Raw genomic sequence first — 17,754 nt, forward strand, 5'->3', positions numbered from 1 at the left:
GACATTGGAGGAAGCCCAGATTTAGTTACTTGGGATGAACTCTTCTCCAAGGACAAGTCTCTGCCCCAAGGAAGGCAAAGGCACCCAAACTCAAACTGAAGCTCTATCTGCCCCATTGATACTGAACTCCTTTAGCTCTGGTCCTACCAGACCCCTAATGCAAGTCAATCAAATCAAAAGGAAACCTCATCAATTCAAACAAGCTTTGGATCAGACCTACAGAGCCCGTGTAGGTGGAAATAAAGCCACATACCTCACAAATGCAGGGCAATGAGAAGCTGCATCTTTATCATGTAGGGTCATACACATATTTATTACATTTTCTTTCAGTTCTGATTTTTTTGTATTAATCCATTTCTTCTGGACCTGTAACTTAACAAAGCCAAAACCTGCAGTAGCAAGGTGCAGCCAAGCTATTGCAGAAAAATACCTACACTACAGCACATGAACTTCCCATTATAAAGGCTGTATATGCACACTGATTGATCCCTAAACTGGCATTTCACTTTATTTCCCACTGGAGGACTCATTCATTATGGAGAAATAAGACTATTAAATGCATGATAAAGCACATGCATCAATAGATGAAGCTGGTGGTTACTTTACTGTACCTATCTAAACTAGCTGGTAAATAAATCTATTTGTGATCACATAGGACCTTTTAAAATGAATAAAGAAGCAGTAATTATTAAGCAGCGGATTACAAAAAAGGCAAGTAATTGCTTGCCAGCATTACCACCATGCACACACACACAGAGCACATTTTGCTGCTGCAGCTGTGACTGCAGGGCAAAGGCAGGTCAGATGCACAGATTGCAAGGAAACTACCAACAGAGCTGCTCAGAGCCCCAGTGGCCTCTTTCAGAGGCGTGCAGGTATGTGTGTGCTTATATGGGAGCAAGCTCTTATCTCCAGCAGCAGGGAAAGATGCCCAGAGGAGAACACACAAGATGTTTGGTTCAAGAATATGAGTGCCCATACTGCAGTGGATGAAGGCAACAAAAAGAGAACCTGAGCACATCCATGGTAGGGGAAGGATCCTTACATCATGGTCTTTCTTACCTGGCGAATGAGCCTCTCCCTCTCTCCTCACTTTCTACAGCCATTTCCCCTTCAACACACTGCCTTGCAGGATCTCCTTCCCAGCTTTTGGCCTCCGAGTCCTGCTGCTTCTTATTGCTTCATCTTCTCGCTTTGAGAAGATGCTCGAGACCACTTACATTGACCTTGACTCACTATTAGGCCTCTTGTCCCAGACCCTGGTGTGCAATTGTTTCTGCCTTGCCAGGAATGCCTGGCAGCAGGATTTACCCTTTGTCTACAGTCAAAGATACAACAGCTTGGAGTAAAACTGGTAACTGTGATTGTGGTTGGGTGCTGGGTGAGGAGTGATGAAAATGGAGCAGCTGGATGGGAGCACCAAACAGTGCCCTCATCCCTTGGTGCTAAAGATTGCCTACTCTCCTGTCAGTTTTGGTGAGTTAAGGGTTGGCATCAGGGAAACTTACCCAAATCGGATGTAAAGCTACTGCTCCCATTTGTTCTACTGAATCCCCTTTAAAGTTTGAAGGGTTGAAACAAAAGCTAAAACACAACCCCAGATTCTGGAGATAAAGAGCTCCCTGAATTCTTCACGGAAGTCATGGAGATTTCAGATGAAACATCTGCCACTGAAATAGCTAAAAAGTTATTTCCACATCTGGTCAACATTTCCTTCTGCTGATCAGATCTCATTTTTACCTTGCTGCTAAACAAGCTCTTAATGTTTATCACTAGGTAACAGTGGAGAACCTGGGACAAGCTGAGGTGATCTGCTTCAAAAGGGACAGGAAAGGTGGAGATGGCAGCGACAGACAAGACAATGAGAAAGGAAGAGGAAGAAGGATGAAGAAATGAACTGTTCTAAAATGAAGAGATACGAGTCCACAAGAGTCTGAAATGGGACATAAGAAGCAGCAGTGGCCAGAGTCAACTTTCCTTGAAACTGTTGTTCAAATCGAACCAGACTGGTCCTTTCTGTGCCCATTTTTGAGGACGCTGAAAAGTCCCAAAACTGCTCCAACAATCCATGAAAAAAAAAACTATGCCCACATTTTTTTTCTTTAAATAAAAAAGGGCACTAAACCCCCCCAAAACAACCACCATGTTGTTGGTCATGTTCTTAGACCTCCAAGAAACCAATGTCAAGCTAAATAGATGGGACGTAACTCAGCAGAATTGAACGATAAGCCATTACTTTATGGCCAAGTGTTCCAAAGCCTGCCTAATTCCTTACCCAGCAGACAGTGATTTACCAGGACACAGTGGGCAGGGTGGGCTATGCACCTTCCAGGGACCATTCCAGGTCGTGGTGGTCAGGAACCATCTCAGCTGAGCAGGCTGGTGGTGCTGAGCGTCTGAGGACAGACTGCAGAGCTATAACCAAATGCCCTCACGCGCTGATTTAAGTGAAACAGAGGGGGGAAGCAGTGACACACGAATGGCCGTTGTGGTCTCCATCCTCAGATAAATCAGTTATCTGTTTTCTCTCACTGCACAGGCAATGGCAGTTTATGAAGCAGCTGTCTGAAAGGAAATTTACTGGACAATTAAAAGTGCTGACTTTCAAGCAGTGCTCTCGAGGTGGAGTCTAAAATTATTGGGTGTGAAATGCAAATAGATTTAACAGTTTTACTCCTATTTAGGTGACGCTCACCCATTCCCAGCTATTTTTCCTCCCCTCTTTTTTTTTCCTCTTTGCTCTGATTTTAAATGGCCCCAACTTTCACGGGTTTTAGCAATCTCAGACTCACGCAGTAAAACCTGAAGCATGCTCCAAGGCTGAACGAACCCACACCAGCGGTGTGTGCAGTGCAGGAAAGTGGGTGAAAGCAAATCCTATCCCCAAACCCTAACAAAATATGAATTTAGAAATAAGCTGGTAATTGCATTCAGCTTTGGGTCTGCCCCACAATCCTCTGAGGCGGTTCTTATTCAATAAGCGTTTGGCCAGGCCCCAACAAACTCGAATAATCACAAATTGACCAGACTAGCTGCTCTAGGAAAACCTTCCCTAAGGAGGGATGTGGGAACCCCCAGCCTGGCGGTTGGTCAGGCTCCGGGGCAATCGTGTTCCCATGGGAGCACCCATTCCCATAGATGCTCCCCTGAGGTTCAGCGTGATCTGTCAGAGCTAGGATGGAGTTTTTATGAGGCTTAACTCCCTGCCTGCTCCATTACATTAATGACCAAAACAGTCCATGGCTTAATTAAAGATTAACTGTTAAGATCAGGAAAGCAAGATTGTCTCAGCTTGGCCAGGCAGGGCCCTTGAAGAAGTGTGAAGGGATGAAAAACAGTGGGAGAAGCAAAGTGAAGCAGCCCCTACAGAGCCTCCAGCACTGCAGAATTAGGAGTTTCATGCCTTTTGGCTCATCTAACTTCCTAGTTTAATCGAGGGCAAGTATCTATTATCCCTGCATACCTCCTCCTGCATCTCACTTCATGAAAGGTGCCACCAAAATGCTTGCTACAAAGGATTTTCTGTGCTACTTGTAATGATACTCATGTACATGTAATATCTGGTGCTACAAGATTTACCACTGCTAGGGAGAAATATTTGCATCTCAGACATTCTAGGTTACTTGTGAGATCTATTGTACCCAGATAGCTCTAATCTCAACCTAGCTTGTAGCCAACTCAGCACATTTCTTTGCTTATCTTATGGTTTCCGTGCTTATGGCTTTCATTATCTTTCATGGAAGGGATCAACAGCCTCCCCTAAGAGAATCTCGCATCCCTATCTTGTTTGTAAAGTCCTATTTGTAACTGCTGGAAGATGACCACAGCTGAATTCACATATCCTGTTTATTTGCTGTTAGCATGTTCAGATAGGCACATACACCACCTCACCTGTCCACCTGCCATTCCACCACTGACACCACAGTTCTGCACCATTAACTCTAATAAATAGATGTACCTACACCAGAGTCCATACAAAACCCACCCATTTGCCTCTCTTTCCTATGGAGAACTCTATTCATTTTATTGCATTTCTTTTGTATCTTTCTCTTTGCATCCAGCCCTGGTGAGAAAGATTTGGCAAACAAGTGTTTAAGTAAAACCATAAATGTGATTTGTCTTGATTTAGTCTCACCAAGGGGCTCACATCCCATCATCTCTCCTCTGCACTAGATGTTCCCCAGCTATGGTGAGGACATATGGTGAGACACTCTTCTAGGCATCGCAGATACAACCTACCTGAACCAAAAGCAAGAACCAAGTAAAACACCATATCTATCTCTCTGCAGTATGCCAAGGTGTCTGCAATCAGTTTCACTGTGGCCCTAGATACTATCTGAGAGTCAGCACCTATTTGCCATGGTCTGGGGTTGAACAGAGAGCTGATAGACTGGGACAACCTTCAGCAGGTCTCTCTCTTCCTCCTCCAACCCCCCAAGCGGTGAATCTGAACCACAACTCTGTTTGCAGCTCCAGTCGCAGAGAGCTCTTCAGTTTTTCCTCCATTTCTCCTTCTATAGAAATCAAATCTGATGTGGAGAAAGCAGAGCAGTGCCTTGAATGTGAATGCCTTTCCCTCCACACTTCTGTTACAGAGCTCATGTTCCTGTAACTCACCCATCAAGATAACCCCCCCCAAGATCCTTCCCTGCAATGCAATAAATAATAACAACCCTTCTACCAACTCATATTTCTGCAAGCTGGCACTGATTTATCCTTTTTGGCTCTCACATCTGAAATAACTGAAAATATTCAATGGGATAATGAAAAATCTCACTTTTAATTCCGAAGCAAAGTTTGCCAACCTGGAAGGGCTTTAATAATGATTTTCTGATGAACATACACTCACTGGGTCTCCATTTGGCAGCTACATTTTGATTAAATCCCTCTATATCTGTATATAATATATGCAAATGTAATTATAGTCAGCTGGGGGGGGCTGAACTGTACAAATTTGAGATCTCACTCAAATAGCCTTGACCTAGAAGAAATTATGCTCCTAATACAAATAAATAGGACAGTTCAGTGAAAACCATGCCCATGCCAAAGGGACTGTGCTCCTGGTGCACAGCAGAGCAGGAGTGCTCACAAGCACTTTTATCATATTTATGTCTGGGGTTTCCCAGCTGGAAATGTCTGTGCTTGCAGTGTATAGCTTGCAGGCGATGAGTCTGACTCCTCCAAGAAGCATCACAGCCACTGCTCCACCTCTGTATATGGCGAGCAGTGTATGTGTGCTCATGGGGTATGGCTGTTGTGCACAGAAGCTATCAGCCTTATAAACAGCACACTGAAGCTCTGGTGTTCCCAAACAGAAGAGGACACATCCAGGAAAATCTGCCTGACGGCCGTGACCAAAAATAAGGAGTAAATGAAATGCTTCCTGCATGCACTGGAATACCTGGACATAGCAGATTCACATCCCAAGTGTCAGGCACCCAAAGTTTGGGGCTCCCCAGACTGGCTGCAGAGCTCCCAGGGCAAGGAATGGCCATACACGTGCAGCCCCAAGAGCCATGTGCCTGAACCTCATGCTCCATAGACAAGTCTCTGTACATCTTTCACCAAGTGCTGGACATGATGTGATGGATACTTCAAGGGTGGGTCCTACTGAATTGGGGTTTGGTGAAAATGATGTCAACAGCAGAGCAGACAGCGTTAAGAGCAATGTTCTTGTTTTCAAGTGCACTCTTAGCTGCTACTTGTGTAGGGTCAATGGGGGCTATTTTCTGTTGTGCAGAAATGTGATAACCCCAGATCTTTGGTGGTACTTCCCAAATCCCTAAATGAGTGATGAGGGGGAATATGAAAAAATGTTGAAATTACAGGATGGGCAGCTAATAAATATAATAATAAATAGTAATAATAGTAAATAAATGTCTGGACTTCCTCCTGTATACCTTGGATTCATTCCCTTGGGATTCTGTGGGAAACAAAGTGCAAATGAAAAGTGAGCTGCGCTCCTGATAAACACACATATACATAAACGTATGTATAGAAATATATCTCTATATTATTATTTTGCTGTGAAAGAGTGGTCTTTAATTCTTTGCCTGTGTTCCCTAGCCTCCCACCCAGCAATTCCAGGCTGTAACATATCCCATACTGGCCTCTTGGAGAGGGGGAAGGTCCTTATCTTTTCCTGGTTTGCATTTCCCAAGAAGAACCATTTGGAAAACAAAATCATGTCTGGCCTGCATGAGATTTTCTATTAACCAGAACAAATTAATACAACCTTCAAGTCATGGTCCAAGTAGTGAAGAAAGTAAAAGGAAGGAAAACCAGAGCAGAGCTAAAGGGTTGCCTCGGGCATGTGATTTCATCGCTGCTGAAATAGCAAAGTACAAGCCCATACCATGGGATGGGGACAGACACTTCAGGATGGGCTTGTAATCTCAGAGGGGATTTCTAGATGGGATTTCATGGTGAATGGAAGATACGGACCAACAGAGAGGAAATATTTTAACCACAAAAATACAAATTGAACTTTTGGGAAGAAATTAGGGGCGGGGGGTCAGAAAAGAAAGGGAATAATGCGTAAAGTTGTGTTTGATCATTCTGGATCAGCAATTAGCAGGAAGAAATCCAGGCACTACCTGTCTCCCATCTAAGGTATGGGCTAGCCATATGTTAACAGAGAATATGAGACATCTCTGATCTATTGGTTTAATAAGCGGAGATCAAGCAAGAGCTACACATGCTTCCCTAAGGAAAGTGACCACATTCAGTGGTCAGTGCTGAGCCAACCTTCTTATCAAATGTGGCCATTGAACCAAAAGAAGTCTAACCACCACATCTGGAATGAAACAGCTGGCAACCAAGCAGGAGTGGAAGGGGGAGCAGGGCGGGTAAAACCTCTCCCATAAGGCTATTTCATTTCAACAGTGTAAAAGGATTTTGTTTCAAGTGTCACATTGATTCATTTCATTTTGACTTTTATATTAAACCACTAATTGTATTATATATAAATGTTGACATTCTATTAATATATTAATACGTTAATACTGTGGTATAATATAACACTCCATACAAAACGAATGGGAATGGCAGTGCACATACCAGATGTTTCATTCTAGATAGGGCTCGCACACCTCACAGCCACAAACATTTTCAGCATTTCTTTCTGCCTCCTATTTCGTCTGTTTCTCCCATATTGGATCAGCTCAGATTGTCTCAGAGTTTCAAGAAAGAAGCATGTAGATTGGCTTCTAATAATTGCACATCCTGTGCGGGTTCCCACATGTCCTCCCGTATCCCAGGGCAGAAGACATTTAGACAGAAGTCCTAATCCCTCAGTCTCATTTTAAATGTGTGGCCCTTTTCCACATCTTCCTTCTCTCTTTTTCATTTCCAGGTTCCTGGGGTCCCCTCTTCCATGCTCCCTTCAGCCCATCATGCCCCACAGAACACTTTTAGTATGAAAACCTTCATACTAAAGAGGACCAGTGCCATCCTCTTCTGATGACATTGAGAGGAAAGGGAGACAGTGCAACTGCTTGAGCATTGGTATGAGAAATGGAAAAGCTTTAACCCGAAACAAAATCCAATGAATCTGCAAAAGTTTTGGGTTTTGGCTGCACTCCTGGCAACAGCTTCTGCCCTTGCGCACGATTTATGCAGAGCTTTGCTGTAGTTAAGTACCCACTAACACTCATTTTCTTGTGAGCATCTAGGGCTGGTTTGAAAGAGGGTCCCCTCCAGCACATGGAAAATATGGCCACATTTTTCCTTAATTTTTAAACAAAACTAAAAAGAAAAAAAAAGTAATGTTTGGGCCTCTTGGATTTTGGAAAAACAAAAACTTTGGTTTTTTTTTTCAGTTGAATCCCAGATTTTAATCTGCTGCCAAACCCCCCAAGCTTTTGGATTTTTGTCCAAAAAAATAATACAATTGGGTTTTGAGGTATTCTTTTGGCAAGAAAGCAACATTCTGAGGCGAGCAGATGCTTTCCGTAGGAAAATGTCATCTTGTCAAAAGCACAATCTTCCTTCTTAAAGGACATTTATGCCAGAAAGTATTTGATCAGCTCTGTTAGCATCCCTTATCCTCTTCCAGGGATAGCGACATGGTGACTGCTTTTTAACAAGATGAGCCTTCCAAGAATAGTTACTGAGGAATCATGAATTTCTGATCATATCTGGGCTTGGTACATGGGATGACAAAAGGAACCAGTCTTATATTCCAAACCATAGGATCCACCTATAGCATGGTGTGCGATTGCTGTTAATAAAGTGACTCCATACTTAAATGCAATTCCTCTGTTGTATAAATATATATTTCCTCTGCGGGACGTTGTGGTTACTCTGAGAAGCTGGAAGACATCAGAGCATCACGTTCCAAGCTTGGCATTGAACAAGAAGCCACCAGAATTAAATCAAAGTGCTTCTTTCTGGCAGGCGAAGCAAGTGTAATGAAAATTCCAAGCCTTGATCCTCTGCCAGGGGTAGGCAGCAAACTGAGTGCATGCCTACCACTCCCAAACTGAAGTCCTTCAGCCTTGCCTGGGATGCCAGCTACCAGAAGTACAAAAGATGAAAACAATCTTCCAGACACAGCAAACCAAAGCGCACTCTTCATTAAGAAGAGCTTATTACTTTCTTCCAGCTCCACCCATGAGCACAAATCCACCCTGCTCAGTCTTGTTGGGAACTAATGAAGGGAGGTTGCCTGCTCTTGGTGAGCTTGGTATTCCAGGAAAGCTTCTGAGGTGTCTCCTTCAGCCACCGGGACCTGCCCTGATCCCCTCCCCAAAAGGTTCACATTCTTTCCAACTACAAGGTACAAGATCTCTGTGGTTATAAAGGCAATATCCCTTGAGGTTAGATGGAGAACCAAGGGGAAATGTCAGCAGGAGGAAAGGAGACTTAGTTTAGAGAGGAGGCAGGTTCACAAGGCTGGTTTACTTTCTCTCAGTCTCAAAGATCTGAGTAATATCAATTATTAAGAGGAAGCGAAGCTGCCTTTCTTCAAAGCAAAAGTATTTTACTAGTGGGACATGATGTATACATTGCAGCTGGTGCTATGGGGCTGTGTCAGACTGGCAGCTGCCCCTCCACTGATGACAGAGGGAGCCATGGTCCAACCTCTGCAGAGAGTAAGGAGCCTCAACTGTGCACCCAGCCCTCCAAAACAGACATCATAGCAGTCACAACTGGTATTTGAGAGCAATATTCAGATCACCTGCCTTTTGATGCTGGTGTGCTGAGATTTCCCATCTCACTGATGGGTTCCCTCCACCCCCAGCCTCCTCTCACCCTCCACCTACATGAAACACACATTCACACACGTTGCACAATGCTCATACCACCACCCACTCCTGTGCTCGGCACATGGGCCCAAGACATCTGATGGGAGAGGGGCAAAGACAAAATCCTTAGCTGGAGAAAATCATACTTTGCCTTCATGCACCTTGTGCCTCCAGAGCATCTCTGCCAAGGCTAGAGATTTGCTCCAAATTAGTAGAAAGGAGGCTAAAAAGCAAGCTTTACCTGCTGGCCTGATGGAGCTGCACTTAAAATCTTGGGAATATTGCTATAATACTGGAATCAGGGGGGCAAGGGAAGAGCTTTTGAAATGGCTCAGACCTATTTTCCTAGGGACTGCGGTGAGAACAGGGTTAGATCAACACTGGGTGCTTCTGAAGGTGCCACCCTGCACTGAGCAAGAAAGCGAGGCTTTGAAAATACTGAACAAAAAAAGGGGCCTTTGAGATTTTTATCTGAAAGGTGGAAGCAGCAGCAGCAGATCCCGATCAGTGAACCCCCCCTTTAGAACCCCCCCGCAGCCGTCTGCATCTATACATTCATTTCAAGAAACGTGGCCATTTAATAATTAATGTCTATAAGTGCCTGGCTATGAAAATGCAAAATGAAATATTAACTAGCGTCGGAACCAAATGGGAGGACTTCCGAAAGAGAATGAACAAGAGCCATGTCATACACTATTCCCTGGGAGCAGCCTCGAGGATCTAGAGCAGAACGAATCCAGGTGGATGAATACAAAGTGCTTGGTAGCAGAAGAGAAGGTGGGTCTCTGATATTATTATCAGAAGCCCTGGTCCCTCCAGAGGTCAGATATAGGAGACAAATCACTCCCAGCCATGGTTGCCTTGTTCCCTGCGCCATATTTAGCCCAGATTTTGGATATCAGCATACCTTCTGTGTCACCAACTGGTAAGGCCTGCAGCTGAATATGAATAATGAAGAGTGCAGCTCATGGAGATAACAGTGCATGCAGAGATGCACGTTTAAAATCCCTCCCCATCCACTTGTAAGCTCCTGATCCACTTCTGATAGAGAGGATGCTTTGAAGTGACCTGAGAGTAATCAGCCTTAAGTCAGAGCAAACCATTTCTACTGTCACTGCTGGTGAGAGCCAAGGCTGTTAATTGTCTCAAGACTAAGAAAACCTGGGTTAAGATGTTGGTACAGATTATCAGGAGTATTTAGTGCAATAAACAGCTTGGAAGTTAAACCTCACACTCCAGAGCTCAAACAAATCACTCTTAGAAACCAAGCTGGAATTACTGTGGGTTGCAGATAACCACATTTCTGCTTTCGCTAGGAGTTTTACATCTTTGCCTGGCAGAAGCAGCAGTTTTGGGAAGACAAATTCTTTTCAGGTTTCCTTGGCCATTCCTCCTTAGAAGTTTTATGGGGGAAGGAGAGAGGGGTTACCTGTGTTTTGGTTTTCCCGGATTCCCAATTGGAGCAGATGTTTAGCATCTCCAGCCAAGCTGATGACTAGCAAGGCATGTGCCAACCAACAAACAGTATGTCTGTGGTAGATCCAACACTTTGGGTAAGTGCTGGCCTTACCACAAGTGTATCACAGCGGTGCTGGCTGCACATCAGCCTCCAGAAAGGCTGGACATGAGCCCCACATCTGTCTGGGAAACCCTCAACCGATGTGCAGCAGCGCTGGGTATTGGCAGTGAGATGTAGGCTGTGTTTGACAGCTCTGTTCCCATGCCTAAACTCATCTCTGTGCCTTTACGAAGTGCTGCTTTATAGTATGCAAGTGCAGCAGGGTGCCTGCCCCATCATATGGGCTTTGATTTCCAACTATACCTATATATAGGTACCCTCCATGATGAGACTGTTCTCTGCCTTCAATAGGCACTGCTACAGATAACACCAGCAGGTAGGTGCTACAGTGCTGTGTGTGGAGGGGTAGGAGCAAACACAGATATACAGAGCATGAGAAGAAGCCTGCAAGACAGAAGGATGTGGCTCTGATGTGGGATGCGCTGCAGCCATTTCCAGCAGCAGCAGGAGCTGATCAAAACATGGGATTTTTAGGGAAAAGTAAAGACATTGCGTTGACTACAAGCAGAATAAGGAACCAACTCGGGGCACAGGGCAGCTCTCCCTCACTTGGGCTTTGTAGGCCAATTCCACACATCAAAAAGGGCTTCCTTGAAAGTAAAGAAGAGACTCTGGAATCCCATTTCATAACATGGGGCTGAGTTTTCAGTTGGCTGAAATCTCCATGAGGCAAACCTAGCAAATTTACAACCAGCTCAGATATGTCATGTGCAGCCTGAAAATGAGAACCTCCTCATATGTTTGCTCTCCAACGCGTCACAACGAATACTCTGAATCATCCCCAGCCAACTGTATATTCCTTATTTTCTGTATTTATTTACAACTCCAGGGTTAAGCAAGTGACTCCAGTACTATGGCATCCATACAATTAAACGTATCATTTTCCCATCAACTGCCTGGCTGTGCCAAGCCGGGCAGCTTGGATCCTGGTGCCATATGGAATGCATCTCTGCCTGCGCAAGACTCAAATGTGGCAATTAGAAATGGGCTGGGCTTTTCCCCTACCTCCATAAGCAATAAGGGACTCTGGAAGCATTTAGTGGGGCTGAGAGGACTTCGATTAGCAGAGCAAAGGGTATTTATCAGCCCTTTCAACTGAACCATGGGCTTTAACTGATAGCCCTTATGGGAGGTGATGTGGACGTGATTTTCCTTATCCCCTTTACTGGAACAGAAGGTGCTCTGCAGTAAAACAGCACCATGAAGGTTTAACTGCAAAGCAAGTGCTTGGCACCATGCAAAGAGCACTAAGAGACGACTCTTTTGCCAGAATCATGGCAGATCCTGCTCATCTCATGCTCATCTTCCATCAGATGATCTCTGGAGAAAAAGAGACTCTGCTCTGCAGGGCAAACTGCTGCCAATGGCCTTTCACAGACATGGACATGACAGAAGAATTAACCTGAGCTGCTCTGCAGTTATGGAACCAGGTCTGACCTTCTCTTTTGCAACCTCCTGTGATGACCTTGAACATATTCATGTTCCCACTGCTCCTGAGGTTGGGCTCTGGACTCTGTTTTAAGTCTCCCATGAATAACAGTGTCAGATCTTCACACAGCTATCTCAGGAATGTGGTCAGGCTGATCCCCATGCTTACTCAAGGTGACATTGATTCATTCTCCCTCTCACTGGCCAGATTACATTATGAGAATGTGCTTCATAACATCCTTGCTTACCACCACCCGGCTCCCATCCCTGACCTCCACCTTTGTCAGCCCCCCAGTCTGGGGTTTAGGGTTTTCTCACCAACAGAACATGCAACCACTAAGGGTTTGGGAACAGGCTGAGAGATTACATTTAGAGAAGCATCAGAGGTCAGGGTTTGAACTGAGGCCCTATACCTACACTCCAATCATTTCGTGCTCACACACCAATGCAGAAACCAGGCGTATCTCCAAGGAAGGCGAAGAGCTGGGGATGAGAGGACCATGCCCAGATTCAGATTCATCCGTAGGGGAGGAATTGCCTCTTAAGTGATTTGCAAGCAATTGCTTTCATATTCAAAGTTCTCATACAGATCTGCAGCCTATTGCCTTTTCATGGCCTGGACCCAACATCGCCTTGTGAGTATCTATGCTTGAGGCACCACATAAAAAAGAGACATCTCTTCTTACCCACAGAGGTGATGTATTTATGATACATGGCTGAAAGGTGTTTAGACAAAGGACTTTAGGGTTTTGAAACACATCCAGGTCTTTGTTTTTTCCAGGCTTGTGTGGAAAGCTTAAATAAAGGATTCAGCTTTGGAAAAAGAAAATAAAACAAGGAAAAAAGACAGACATCTGGATGATGAACAAGGCCCTCTCCTCAGGCTGACCTACTTCTGGCGTTTGGGGAGAGCGTTACAAGCCTGTTCAACAGGAGGAACAAGCAACAGAGGATTGAATTCAGCCTCGGAGTAAACAAACACAGCTCTCCCCACGTGAGCTCTGCCCTTTTCCACCAGGTCTCCATCCGATCACCATCATCGCATCCGGCAGGGAATGGCATTCCGGAGCAAGCGCTCCTGCCCACCTGATGCCAGGAGAGCCCGGATACAGCATCCCCATGGTTGATGTATGTGCCCATGGCTGACAGAGCTCTCCCCAGCCCAGCCCTGTGGCTTCTTGTGCACAAACAACAGGGAGGCCAAACAAACAGGCAGAGCCTCTGCCAAGGGAAACAGCAGCAGGAGCAGCCCTGCCTCTTCCCTGCTCCATGTGTGGCCCTGGAGACGCAAGTCCTGTGGCAGTGACAATGCCACACCACAGCCTGTGTCCAAGTCAAGGATGCCAGGGCAGAGCCATGCCCTGCTCCCTGCTGCGTGCCCAGCTTTTGCTGTGGGTGTTCCTCACCGTAGGGCAAAGGAGGTTCAGCATGAAAGTCACAGCAATGCCCTGGAATGAGGGCAAGACCAGCCACATGAAGAGCATGCCATTGCATTGTCACTTGCTGGGGGCAAAGGCTGCCATGCTCTGCAAACCCAGCAGGGTGTTGGGTTGACTCCACGTGTAAGGAAAGTTCCAACCAAGACTCCAACAGTAAGGTTCATTTCTTGATCTTTTGGTTGCAGGCATTGAATGGAGGAAGCAGAGAGGGTAAAGCAGATGTGGGGGCACGAATGTGAGACGTGGGCTGATGCCAAAGACCACCTCCTAATGAATGAATGGTGGAATCTAAGGTAGAAGGCCACAAACACTACTGCCATGCTATGACACTGGTCAGGGAAATCGGCCATCTTCAATCTGGCTCAGAGAAGCAATTCTAGCTCTCAACAAAACTCCCTTTAGCAAGGAGCAGGAAAAATACCCCAAAATCTTGGAAATCAACCGAAATTCTAGTTCACTGCCTGCATTCCAAATGTTGACAAAGGGCCCTCCTTCATGTGAAATTATTGCTGAAATATCAGCAAGTTCCCTGCACATAAAAAAATAGGAACTAATAGTGGTGCCCCCAGGACCTTCTTTGCAGGTTGAAGTCCATCCACAGCCTGCCCTGGGAGAGCTGGGGCAAAGGGCAGGTTTGATTAGACATTGCCAAATAAACCTGCTGGGATTTCTTTATACTCGACCTTCTCTCTTCCAACTCGCTACTGACAACCTTTACCAAACCCATTTCAACTTAAAATCGTGTTGTTGACAGTAAAAGAGGTCAGCCTGGCTGTTCCCTGCGATCCGGCTGTTGTCCCCTTAAAATCACACATTGCTTCTAAAAGGCAACGTTTCATAAAGCAAGCTGCTCATGGTATTTTGGCACGAAGCCTACCAGTTGTGATCAGGATAACACAGGCAACACAGAAGTGAGATAAACAAAAGGCTTGTTTTGGAAACACGTGGGTTTAAATCAGTGCTTTGGCCATCACGCCGGCTCAGAGATAACTTGCGCGGTTCTTGCCCAACGCAGAGCAAACTTGGGAAAACGTTCTCCGATAAAAAGGGGTCAGAGGCAGGAATTCCTGAACTGAAAAGATAAAGTCAAGGAGAAGAAGTCAGGGTGAAGCCGCTGGGCCCTCAGGAAGGGGTCAAAGAGGAGAAAGCTATTTAGTCACAGGCAAAACAAGCCCAAACATCTCCGCCTGCGAAGCCCTGGAGAGATGCCATGCACTGTAAACGCCACCTCCCAGGTCAGTGTCCTTCAATTCATGACCAGGACAATTTGTACTGTTAATTTAGCTGTGAGGGATGTGCACTCTGGACAGACAAGAAACCCAGTGTTTGCTGTAACAGCCTCCCCTTCCCGATAAGGGCTGCCCTTGGAATAGTCCCATCAGTCTCCAAAACAACCAGACCGCCTGTTAGTGCTCAGAAGCACCCCAATAAGCAATTTATTTCCTATTATATCTTAAGACAGTTCACAATATGCCCATAGGCTGCAGCACATTGTGTCAGACCAAAACCACATTTCTATTAATATCTTCACTCCCTTCTCCCCACAAAACCTGCTCGTGTTTTTTCTTTCATTCTAAACACAGAAAAGCCTGGCCTAATAAAAGAAAAGGCTGAGGAGCAAAGGCAGGACTCCTCTTCAGATTTGAGCATTAAAATAGCTCAGGGATCTTGGCACTCTCTAAACCTGGTCTAGATGTGATGCTATTTGGGGCTTGCTTTGCAGCGGGTCCTTAGAATAAACCAATTTTAAGCAAAGAAAGGAAAAACAAACCCAAAAGCTCAGCTCCTCATTGCCCCAGAACAAAACCAGATTCTTTCTCTTTTAACAAAACCTCATCATTGAGGTGAAAAATGTAAGTTCAGGAGGAAAATGTGGGGCCTGCTGGTGAGATGATTCAGGGTTTATTTTATTAAAAGCAACCAAACAGGCTGGTTTGAAACTTTCCAGCTTTCCCTGTGTTTTCCTTTGCTGCTCATCTTAAGATTGCATCCACATAGTTTGGACCCCTCCTTTTGAAAAGCCACAGACAGCTTGCTAAATGCAGCTTAGAGCTGTGCCCAAGCCACTCTTCTCCCATTATCCCTCTCCCATGTTTATGGGGCTGTGGGGAGCCAGTGGTACCCTCTGGACCTTAAATATTCCTGCTGGGCTGCTGATGCTGCCTTGGGAGAAGCCTCATGCTGGGCAAGCTCATGGTTGTCACTCACATGATGCTCTGAGAGCAGCACCCAGCTGCAGGCTCCCCTCTGCATCCTGCAACCCCTGTGATGGACACAGGTGGCCACTCACTCTGCCAACCTGACATCCATGGATGAGGACTGTGCAAGTCTGTTTGCTTCCAAGAGCACCATTGGAGACAAACACCCCCCGCTGCAGCACAGAGCTGATGCTGGGGGCTGTGACTGACTTTGGTTGAAGGTACAGGGGCCCACATTCAAACACATGATACCAAGAACAAGACAAGGGAGCGGCAGGTGACAAATATACCCAAATACACCCTTCCTGCTGATATCCAGCCCTTTTCTTCTACTGCCTGTGAATGTGTCCACCACCCAAACCCACCTCAGAACCCACAGCAGCCATGGGGTAATGAGAGCCAATGCCACCCCTGAGGCAGCAGTGCCAGCGGTACAGCCATGCTTTCCTTTCAGGCCACTGCGAAAGGAAGGTCCTTTTTTGCTGGTGATGAACAGACAGTTTATCCTTGCTCAGCACAGAACGTGCCTCCCGCTGCCCCATATCACGTGTGCGAGCAGAGGTGGCACAGTCTGCCCGCAGCCTGATAAAGGCACACTGTGCAGTCCAAACAAAGATAACTCTGGGGGCACCGGGTCAGAAAAAGCTGTGTTTTTCCTTCAGGCTGAGCCCCTGTAAAAGAAGAGCCAGACTCATTTCAGGCCAAGTGAGAACTTGTAAAAAGAGCCTTTCTCCATGCCCACTGGGATGCTAAAAGCTTACAGCAACTGCCCTCAAAACAAAGAACAGCAATGAGTGAAAGAGCATAGAATGGAGCGTTCCGGGCGGCAGAGCACCCACTGGTAGGAAGTGAATCAGTGCTGATCAAAGGGAAAGGGTAAGCCTTGCACGATGCAAAAGCCAGTCCCGCTGTTCAGAACAGGTTGCACCAGGAGTCAGCAGGGAGCTTTCTACTGGAGTTGGGGCTTTTTTTTTCTGATAGAAAATAAGATTTCTACAAAGCTGAACTATGTCATGGGAAATTCTTTCTTTTGCCTCCGCACAACTAAATTGAATTGTTCATCCAGCAAATCAAAATGGAACATTTCCTTTTGGGCTAGTTTAAGTCAAAAGGAATGTTTAATTTTGTTGGAATTACCTGAAATGCTGTATTTTGAAAGCGGGCCCTATAAAATCCAGCTCCATTTCCCTGTTAGCTATTGCCTACTCAAAGGTTTCTTCTCTCACATACTCCTCTTTTCCACCTAGGACTGATCCCCCTGAGAAGCTACTTCTCCCATCAAGTACTACGCACCTGGGGAGCCGTTTCACCCCACCAGACCCCTGGTACAGCAGATGGGTTCAAATAGAAACAGGGGAAGTTCAGGTTAGATATAAGGCAGAGTTCTTTACTGTGAGGGTGGTGAGGCACTGGCACAGGGTGCCCAAAGAAGTTGTGAATGCTCCATCCCTGGCAGTGTTCAAGGCCAGGCTGGACAGAGCCTTGGGTGACATGGTGTGAGGTGTCCCTGCCCAAGGCAGGGGGTTGGAACTGAGTGATGTTAAGGTCCTTCCCAACCCAAACCCTTCTGTGATTTCTAAACAAACACCTCCCCAGCTCAACACATCAAAGCAGAATACGTGACCCACGCTTGCAGCATCCTCCATCCCCCAAAGCAATCTTCCCAGCTATATCTAATGTTCCTTTAAAACAGTCTTTCAGCTCCATTAATAATCTAAACAGATACCAGGGCTCTAATTAACAGGCTAACTGGAGAGCACAGTTGGGCCTGTACTCAGGCAGGAATCACAGTGAATATATTGTCAGTGGCAATGAGCAAAGAAGAAACACTCCTTTGCACCAAGGGCCTGGTTTGATCACGG

General features: G+C 45.7%; 1 long non-coding RNA gene across 2 annotated transcripts in view; it reads right to left on the reverse strand.

The window, feature by feature from the left end:
* Positions 1-4,885: 4,885 nt before the first annotated feature.
* The window catches only part of LOC133270388 (uncharacterized), a 42,618-nt gene continuing 29,749 nt past the window's right edge, over positions 4,886-17,754 (reverse strand). Inside the window, exon 3 of one of the 2 annotated variants that reach the window (XR_009743756.1) lies at positions 4,886-5,341. This is a non-coding gene — a long non-coding RNA (uncharacterized LOC133270388). The remainder of the gene's footprint in view (positions 5,342-17,754) is intronic. The other variant, XR_009743755.1, reaches the window with a different exon arrangement.

This window comes from Pezoporus flaviventris, unplaced genomic scaffold (genome assembly GCF_033815535.1).
Source record: "Pezoporus flaviventris isolate CSIRO_AGI_PZ_B2104156 unplaced genomic scaffold, CSIRO_AGI_Pfla_v1 ptg000020l, whole genome shotgun sequence".
Classification (NCBI taxonomy): Eukaryota; Metazoa; Chordata; class Aves; order Psittaciformes; family Psittacidae; genus Pezoporus; species Pezoporus flaviventris.